Source organism: Salarias fasciatus, chromosome 6, assembly GCF_902148845.1.
Source record: "Salarias fasciatus chromosome 6, fSalaFa1.1, whole genome shotgun sequence".
NCBI lineage: Eukaryota > Metazoa > Chordata > Actinopteri > Blenniiformes > Blenniidae > Salarias > Salarias fasciatus.
In genome coordinates, this window is record NC_043750.1 from 21,432,320 (window position 1) to 21,441,827 (window position 9,508).

The 9,508-nt window shown below is 41.7% G+C and overlaps 2 long non-coding RNA genes across 2 annotated transcripts; both read right to left on the reverse strand.

Annotated features, from left to right (window-relative positions):
• Window positions 1-2,458: 2,458 nt before the first annotated feature.
• LOC115390537 (uncharacterized) lies at window positions 2,459-7,058 on the reverse strand. Its single transcript, XR_003931687.1, has 5 exons — window positions 6,997-7,058; window positions 6,734-6,830; window positions 6,529-6,615; window positions 3,814-4,055; window positions 2,459-2,509 (listed from the first exon to the last, which is right to left on the reverse strand). It is a non-coding gene; the product is annotated as an uncharacterized LOC115390537 (long non-coding RNA).
• LOC115390538 (uncharacterized) lies at window positions 7,056-9,221 on the reverse strand. The gene is made up of 4 exons (XR_003931688.1): window positions 9,062-9,221; window positions 8,836-8,949; window positions 7,698-7,739; window positions 7,056-7,073 (listed from the first exon to the last, which is right to left on the reverse strand). It is a non-coding gene; the product is annotated as an uncharacterized LOC115390538 (long non-coding RNA).
• Between the last annotated feature and the right edge of the window lie 287 nt (window positions 9,222-9,508).

The following is a 9,508-nucleotide window of genomic DNA, read 5'->3' on the forward strand; positions in this document are numbered from 1 at the left end:
GTTTCTCTGTGAAATATTCATTCCAGGCTGAGCAGACAGTTTCCTCCAACATTAACCATCAAACATGAAAGCTGTGCTCCAACTGGAAAATAACACAGTAAAGGCCCGGGTCTAATTATGCTGGTTTACTTTACGGCCTGTCAGCTCGTATCCATTACCTTCTGCAGCGCTCTTTCAACTCCAGCTTGCTCATCACTCCACAAACCAGGTGGGAATGAATAAAGTGCTCACTTTTTCTTTTTCCTGTCGTTTTTTTTTTTTTTTTTTTTTTGTAGTTTTTCCCCAGACGGACTAATTCCCGGTTTAACGCTTCATGTTCAAAATGTCCCTCTTACTCATATTCTGACTCATGTTCATGGGAGCCACACAATATTTTTACTATCTTCTGAGAAATCTTTGAAAGTCTCTTTGATCTTGGGCAGAGTTTTTTTTTTTTTTTAATAATAATAGCGCGAACCTTCAAACTCTTTGGATATGGACATTTTTTACAGGAAGCCTTCACTTATTGAAAGACTTGTGTGTGCTGATCAATTATCTTAAAAGAACAACCAACATTTACACCCAATGCATTTTCACTTCCAATAATGGAAACCTTATCTGATACATTATCAGTAGGTTTGGAACAACATCTGTTTAACATGAGGCAAAAGCTATGGATTTAAAAAAAAAAAAACAAAAAAAACAAAAACCATTAAATAAGGCTCTTTCAAAGAACAACAGCTAGAATCTAGCCTCGGCCATCATGATGTCCTAAATGTTTCTAGTGTTAAATTAGTTTTTCTACCACAAAACTGATGTTTAACAATAATGCAGCCTTCTGTACCTGCTCATGTTCAGTCAGGCCCAAAACAATATGGCATATTAAACACAACATGATCCACATTTACTTAAAAAAAGTCCCAACTACAAACATATCTCATTTATTTTAAACAGCCATACAGATTTTTTGTGGAGCAGCTACATTCTCTCCCATCATATTTGTCATGTCCAGCGGAGATTGAAGGGTTGAGAGCATTTCCTTTTCACAGCACAGCAATTTCATGAGCGCTGCGTCCCGCCCTGATGTGCTTCACCTGTCCCCGAGTGTGTGATTGGCTTCACCTGGTGGCTTTGGTGTATGTTAGGTGTCTTCTGTGTGTCTGGTTCTTGGTCCGTCTGTGTTTGTAGAGTCTCTTCATGTTCTTCCTGTGTTATTGTGGACTTCAGTTTCTAGACTTTTGGATTGTGGGGGGTTTTTATTCATGTGGAATAAACATGAGCTCCTGCTCATGGTGTCTGGTGCTTGCGCTCTATTGAGGAATAACTAACATATATTAGAAAATCTGTCATCATGCATGTCAGAGAGGAGATAATAAGCTTTACCATAGAATATTTTGAGATTTTACTGCATTAAAATGCCCCTGGGAAGAATGAAGAAATACTGTTTATAGTTAATATTTCTATATTTCATTGCTTACTGTGACTCTGGCTACAGATCTGAAATCCCTCACTGCTGAGTGTAGTTGAAGAATTACACCGGAAAGTGAAGAAATGACCTCGCTCTGACCATTTCTGAGCTGGAGATGCCAGGGATTTTTGGAGTTGCTGTTTTGGTGAGAATGGAGATGATCTGTGACTGTTAACAACACGGCTCCTGACCGGTGCTCCTCTCAGATGTGAGCTTATCATCAGCTGTTAAGAGCAGTTTGAATTCCTCGGGCCTCAGGCTGCAGCCCTGAGTGTTGCTGAGCTGATAGGGCGGGCGATGGCGCACAGGTGCAGATGTGGGACTTACATCCTGAAGCACATGATGATTAGACTGAGAGGGCCCGTGTTACTACTGTGGGAAGAATCTCATCCGTCAGTGGACAATAGAGCAGCAGGGATCAGGAGGATAAAGGAAGGGAGTCAGTGGTCAAATACAGAGCTTTTTCAGAGAAAAGAGAAGGTTTGGAATGTAAAGAAGCTACTTTTTTTCATGCTCTGCGTGTATTCAGATTTTATTTTTGAAAAACATGCTTGATTCAAAACAATGGATCATGATCAAACTGGAGTTTATTTGATGTTTGACCACAACTCTTGTTTTTAGTGTGTTTACTTTTTGGTATTGATTTTGAGATTAGATTTCACTGTGTGTGATAAATGTTCTTGTAATCAAGAGAAGCCTGTGGAAAGATTGAAGAAATAGATCTTGTCAGGACTGTATGCAATCAAACTATATTGCATTAAGGTTCCTGTTTGGATGCTGTTTCCACAGAGTGTATTTAAAAACCTCTGGGTGTCAAGGTGATTTACAAATTTGGAACAAGCACATTTTATAAATATAGATTTAATAGTTATGACCTCTCTATTTTCAATATGGGCAGGAAGTTGTAAAACAGCCGCTGGTCATTCCTGCCATGTTGACTGATGGAGAGTGTGTGAGTCGCCGTTACCGGGTTTTTCAGGAACAGCCTGCTTAAAGGGCGAGGATAATCTCACACAGGACACTTGAGAGGAACTTCCCAGACGATGTCCCTCATCTTTAGATCTGTTTACAAGGCAGACAGGCCGGACATTAACACTGCGGGGCGTGTTTGTGTGTGTGTGTGTGTGTGTGTGTGTGTGTGTGTGTGTGTGTCAAAAAGTCAACGACACTCACAGTTATTGTGCAACTCTGTTGTTGTTGTTAATTTCTATTATAGCAAATGCAAAGTTAGACAAAGCTGAAACAAGCTGCTGCCAGGGTGACGATTCATCCATCTTTTTTAGTCTGCCTGGAGCGGTGGAGGTCACATGGAGAGCAAAGAAGTTTGGACATTCCTCTCCTTTTTTAGCTTTTTCTAAATTCCTTGGTGCTATAACCTCTCCTCCAGGTCCTCTGTGTGTTGTGCACCTCCAATGGGAGAATACAGCCAACGGAAAAATGACGCCCAAACCACTTCACTTTTTAAGGCAGCAAAAAAATCAGAATTTTGTGAAACGACTTGGATTGTTCTAAAGTCTTCGGGGAATGATCATACAGTCAGTTGAGTTCACTTGCACTTTCCTAGTGATTTAAAAGCCCCTAAAGTGCTTTACAATGTTAGTAACATTCACACACCAACAGAGGTGGCTGCCATGCAAGGCGATTAGTCTATCCACTGGGAGCAGTTTGGCGTTCAGTGTCTTGCTCAAGGACATTTTGACATATAGGGGATCGAGCTGCAAGTTCAGATTGAGAGACAATGGAGCTATAGCCGCCTCTTGACTTCCTACAGTTTTTATCTAAATATCAGTACCTTTCCTTCTTTACGTTTTCAAAACAGGCCTGAGAAAATCTGAATGTGTTGTGTTATTGTGTGTCTTCCTAATACTTAGAGTTGGTTGGAACAGGACAGATAGAAAAGGGATTCCTTTGTGTATCAATGAGTACCTCATGTTCATGGCTTAACATTAATATTAAGACAAAAACTAGAGGTGAGAGAATCATCAGAGGGAGACACAAACAGGCACATAAAGAGGGAATCACAAAGAAAGGAAGAACTTGAGTATAACGAAGACAACTTAAGACCATAAGACCATGAGCCTTATTTCACTGAAAACTGGAGAAATTATGAGCAGAAATACTGTACATTCTCCATCCATGATCTTACTGAAGGCCTTAGTGATTGAAAGGACTCCTCAAAATGTCATTCTGCACTATAATTTTAAACTGTGGTTAAATTTCAGAGCTTATATTATTTAAATCGCTCAAGGAGTCAGAATCAGTGACTTTGGTAAAGGATGTGATCTCAGGTCTCAAATGTGTGGTTAAAATGACACAATCAGTCTCAGGATACAAGGAAGGGCAGTGAGACATGATTTAAAACCCACCTCTCCTCCGACTGGACTCAGCGCTGTTGCTGTTGTTCTCATTTGTCTCCTTCAGCGACTCCACAGAGGTCTTACTGGAGACGGCGCCTTCGTCGTCAGTTTTGTCCTCCATGTGGTCTCCACAGGTGCGGGGGGGCTCTCCTGCTGCTCGGCAGCGTCCGCTTTTGGTTCCTCCGGTGTGCCGTCTGGAAGCGGGGCCGCAGACTCAGCAGAGGGATCCACGACAGATTTATCAGACTCAGCTGTGAGGGGCACAAAAGCAAAACGGCAGCGCCGATTCTCAAAAACACGGATTCTTTTTCAGGTGTTAGTTTGTAGGAAAAAAAATCAAACGAGTCCCGATAACAGGAACTTGCAGCAGCAGCAGTTACATTCGATTGTGTAATAATGTTTCTCCATTTGTCACCTGTATGACTGTGACACTGTCGCTGATCTCAGTATCTGGCAGTGCGTCGTGCTTTCAGGTGCCACACTAACCACATCTCCGCTCGCGTCGCCTGAAGCGGTTTGTTCTCAGGCTGGGTTTCACCTGGCGAGGGCATTTCAGGGGGCCACCATGTTGGTAATGAGGCGGCTGATTACTGACCAGTTTCTAATGAGCCACAGCCGCGCAGCTGTTGGAGGCTGTGGGAAAGTAGGGCGGCCCCGTCATTATCTGACCCAGTTCCTTGGCGGGAGGGAAAGCGGAGATGAAGGGGAGAGGACGATGGCTGCTGTTGAGACGCAATCCTGCGGCGACTGAGATGACTCCTCAGGCATCATTCCGGTCTTCAGAGAAACGTCGTGTCTGCCACTTTTATGACAGATGACCGCACTCTGTGCCACAGGTGGACTCTTGACCTGGCTCTTAGCTAATTATTCTCACTTCGCATAATGACACAGGAAACTAGATCTGTTGTCCTGTTTCAGAGAACACCAAAAAACATTTCTCAAGACCAAAGACACAAATACTTCACTTCCTTTTTCCATCAGTTAAGTCAGTAGAGGGATGAAACTGTCACGCCCGTGCTTTACGTTGTCAGGTAAACCAATTTGCAACAAGAAGAACAATAAAGTCTGTCGAGCTCCTTTCAACATTACAGAGAAATCAGCTTCCTGGCACCTGAGGTGAAATAAATTCACTATTTTCATGATACATTTAGTTTTGATGCCTTTAGATAACTGAAATTTCCTGTTTTAATTGCACTTGAATCCAACTTGTCCAACCTCTTCAATTCTTTAGACAGTTCACAAGCTGCAGAACTAAAATAACACTCCATCACTTCACAGTGACTCCATGCAGCCTGGGGTCCTCTAGTAGATTTCTGTTAATGATTCCAAGAACAAAACACCTAAAGGCAACAGAGTCTTATTTGTCAAAGTCCAGAGGAAATGAGATCTTCTCTGCCCTCTTTTCTGGAGCTCCTAAAACACTCCAACAAATTAACTATGTTGTATTCTGTTCTAAGGTTGTATTTCTGTTGTTTTAATCTTGACACAAAATAAAAGGATTTCTTAAAAATATTTTCCACACATCAAATGTTTTGATCAAGAGGCAGGCTGTCTGGGGTTTACCCTGTGATATGGAATATTTTGGCTTCAAGATAGTTAAGTAGAGGTCAGACTGCTTTGACTTGAGTTGAGAGGAGTCATGAAGAACTTTCATCTGAGAAACAACAGATAACATTCTCCTGACTGTAGTTTATATAACTTGGGTTGACTGAAATTATGGCAGATTAAGCACGGCAGCCTTGCTCTAAACCGTCTGATTCGTGTCTGAATCCTTTGCAATCCTCAATAAATCCTCCTCATGCAGCGTCAACACCTTGACACCTCATCTTTCTATTTTCAATTTAACTTGAAATGCATGTTTCTGAACTGCACGAGGGAACGAGGGAGCCGGAATCCCCAGAAAATCTGCAGACAAAAAAGCCCTGTCCCCTTTAATAAAGTGCAGCCTGAAGCAGAATGGCATGTCCCCTCTCGACATGACGTTTTACCTTAAAACTCACTGATACCATGAAGTAAAACAGAAACAAATCATGCCTTTACGGGACAAATTAAAATCTTAAAAAAAAAATACAAAAAGTTATTAAGTATAGCCGCAAAAAAATAAAAAATCTATTTTAACACACACTGGTCTTTGTGCTTCCCAAACTTCTTCTTTAAAGCTTTAAAACATGCCTCTGGCTTACAGTATTGGCAGGTAAGTGCTTTCTTCCGACACAGCAACATGTTGAGCCTGCTCAAAGAAATATCAAGGGTAAGTTGTATCAGGACTAACTTGAAGTTCTCATTTGTTAACTTGGCTTTCATTCCCCTCAAGTGGGAAACATGAGTATTGCAGTTCATCTTACAATGATCTGTACACTTTAAATCCAACACACTTTAACAACTTTAATGAAAATTACTTACTTATTACACATAATTCAAGGATACGGGCTGCTGTAAAGAAAAGTCTGTGTTGAAGCCTACAGTGAATTACACCTTATTCTTTCTTCTGTGTTTTGTCACAATCACAACATCGCAGTGAGATGTATCGTATAGTGTCAGGAGCTCTAACACACTTTGCTTCCTTTAATTTAGTTTAACTGATGTGAAGAAACAGGAAGAAAGCAGCATGCAATTAAACCACAATGACTTCATCTGGTCCAAAGGAAACGGCCAGCCCTGTCTCTCTCTCTGGGCTCCACTGGAGCAGCACTAAACTCATCCATCGCAGGTTTTAGCTGTTACCTTTCGGCTCCTCAGGTGCTTCGGGTTTTTCTTCTGATTCCTGCTGCTCATTCGCAGGAGTTTCTTCAGTTTCAAATGTTTGCACGCCTGAAAAGTCCAAAGAGGAAACAGAAAAGTCCAAAAAAAAAAAAAAAAAAAAAACACTGGAAGATGTATTTATCAGACCTATATTTTGTGTTTGATAGTGAGATGATGGTGGACTGACCGTTGTAAGGCAGAGTATCAGCTGGCGCCTCAGGCTCTACGGCACTGAGAGGGATGTTGGTCTCATCGGGCCGAGAAGTGAAATCAACAGAGTAGCGCTGTGGAAATAAAACACTGTTATGATGATAAAACACAGATTTATTGGTGAGAAAACAAGCACAAACAGTACAATGATACATCAAACTGCCTTCTAGATACTAAGATATTTGTGTTACCCAGACATTGTGAAGCATCGAAGAAGGTGAAAGAGACATTCCAACTCACTCTGCCTCTCCTTCGTGCCAGGTAACAAGCACCTGCAAACACAGCAGCTACAAGGATGATGACGAGGATGATGATACCTGGCGGGGAAATAAATAATAACCATCCAACTGTTAAATCACTAACTTCATCAGAGATTTCAAGCTGTTAGAGGATTTGTCTGGAAAACAGAGAAAACTGTGATCACAGTGAGAAACAAACAAACAAAAAAAGGCAGAAAGGCATTACGGCCGAACTTGAGAGAGAGAAAAAAAAAATCACATATGGATTGTCAGACAGCGAGCCGCTTGCCCAGTCTAATCGGTGATGCAGTAACGTCTCCATGCATAGGTTATTGCCAAGGAAATGAAAATGAATAACTTGATTAGCAGCCCTTCTTTGTGCTTCTGCTCATGCAATACACATGAAACCCGTCAGAAACTACCAGCAGACTTCCAAGCCAAGGCCAGTTTCAATGCTTTATTTCACACAATGTGCCAACAGACGTATATAAACAGGGATAAGTTCCCCCAGACATTAAATATCCCTGGAAAAGTAAAGTATACTACATACCTGTCATCCTCCCTAGAGGTGAAGCTAAAATCATACAGTCCAGAAGATATTGCATTTCTATCAAACAGATGTAAATCTCACCCTCCTATCATGATCTAGTGTTGGTGGCTGGCAGTTGAATGTAAAAGTAGGTTTGTTGTAATGTAACTCACCAGTGCTGTCGCTTTCTGCAGGGTTTGGTTTAACGGTTGTCCCTGGAAAAACATGCAAAACAAGAACGTGTTCATTCATATTACAGGGTGGCATGGTGGAGTCGCAGTCAACACTGATGTCAGAATGTCAAATGTGTGTGTGTGTGTGTGTGTGTGTGTGTGTGTGTGTGTGTGTGTGGTGCGTGCGTGGTGCGTGCGCGTGCGTGCGTGTGTGTATATATAACATTTTAATGACTTAAACAGCTAAAAGCACAATTTGAATATATTGCAATAAGACATAATAACGGTTTCTGCGTTCAGAAGGGGATGCTTGCATGGGTGTGTGTCATAAATTCCTCTTCAAGTTGGTGAGGGTGTGCCTGGACCCTTTTGTCCACACTTAAAGCATTGAAGCCCCACAGTGCTGTCATGTGGTATCACACTGTTACATCAAGCAAACAGGATATTACACTTAACTTGCTACAGTTTATTTATAGAGCCACATGAGTTCATTTTTATACTCTGTGTTCATCTGCCAGGCCGCTTGCTTTTATGCTGAAAGCAGCTTCCTATCAGTTCAGTCTATCTTTAAATTCTTTTTCTGTAAACGCATCACACCTCGGCCTCTTGCTAATGCTATATGTCCAGTGATCCCCATCTACCCATGCACTGCTGTGACCTTCAGCAGGAACTTCATGGCTACAGCCAGAGAAGGCAATGCTACAGCACAGACATTGAAGAACGGTAAAAGACGAGGGCAAGGGATGAATAACATAAAGAGAGAGGAATGGAAGAACGAGAAAATGAGGGGGAGGTGTAACAGCAGGCAGAGCTGTCAGGATGTGGTGATGACAACATAATTCACAGATTCACACCTACAGGAAATTTTGAGTCACCACATCTTGTAAACGGCAGCGCCTTTACTTTATATTGTGCATTTTTACAACATGAGCAGTCTCAACGTGCTTTATGTGATCATACAAAATCATTCATGACACGATCCAAGCCCCTCATTGAGAGCAAAGGTTCATTGTTTTTTACAAGGACACTTTGAGCAAATCGATTCATGATTATAAGTTTGGCCATTGAGGTGCATCATCATGTCAGTGTATGTGTTCAACGAGGCCTCCGTGTTAAAATGTAAACCGTTCCAACTCACTCTTGTCGTCGTTCCTTCCTTCGGTGCCATTGGAAACGATGGGTTTAGGTGTGGTCATCTGCTTGCTGGTTGTCACCAACTCAGTTGCACCACTTTGGGTTGGCGTTTCAACATCTGAAGCAGAGGAGCAGCCACTTCACACACACAATCAGTGATGAGGCTCAATAAGGGTTATACAACTTTCCAATACATTTAGACCACAAAAGAAGTTAGGCAATAATCTAACCTGTCACGTTCATTGATGGCATGATGGTGCTGTTGCTGCTGGTGGCGTTCATGTCCCTGGAAGTTTTTGAGACGGTGACAGTGTTGCTGAAGGTGAATCCATTACCGCTGCTGGCTCGACTGGTACTTGAAGTTGAGTATTGAGGCGTAAGTCCTTCATCTGTGGTGGTCTGTCTTGTCCCAACACAGACGCTGCAAGCAAAGCTGCAAGAAAAGCTGCAAGAAAAGCAGAAGTTTTGAAGAATTTCAAGTGCGGCGTTTCATGACCAACCCTAAAATGACTCTTCTGGTGCATGTATGACACCCACGTATGAGCTGTAATACTAATTGGTCATTTTTGTAATTTAACAAAGCAGAACTCTGAAAATAAGCCAAAAAATCTAAACATGAAATCTTTAGTAATTGTAACTTTTTCTCAAATATCACATTATTTCTTTGTACAAACACA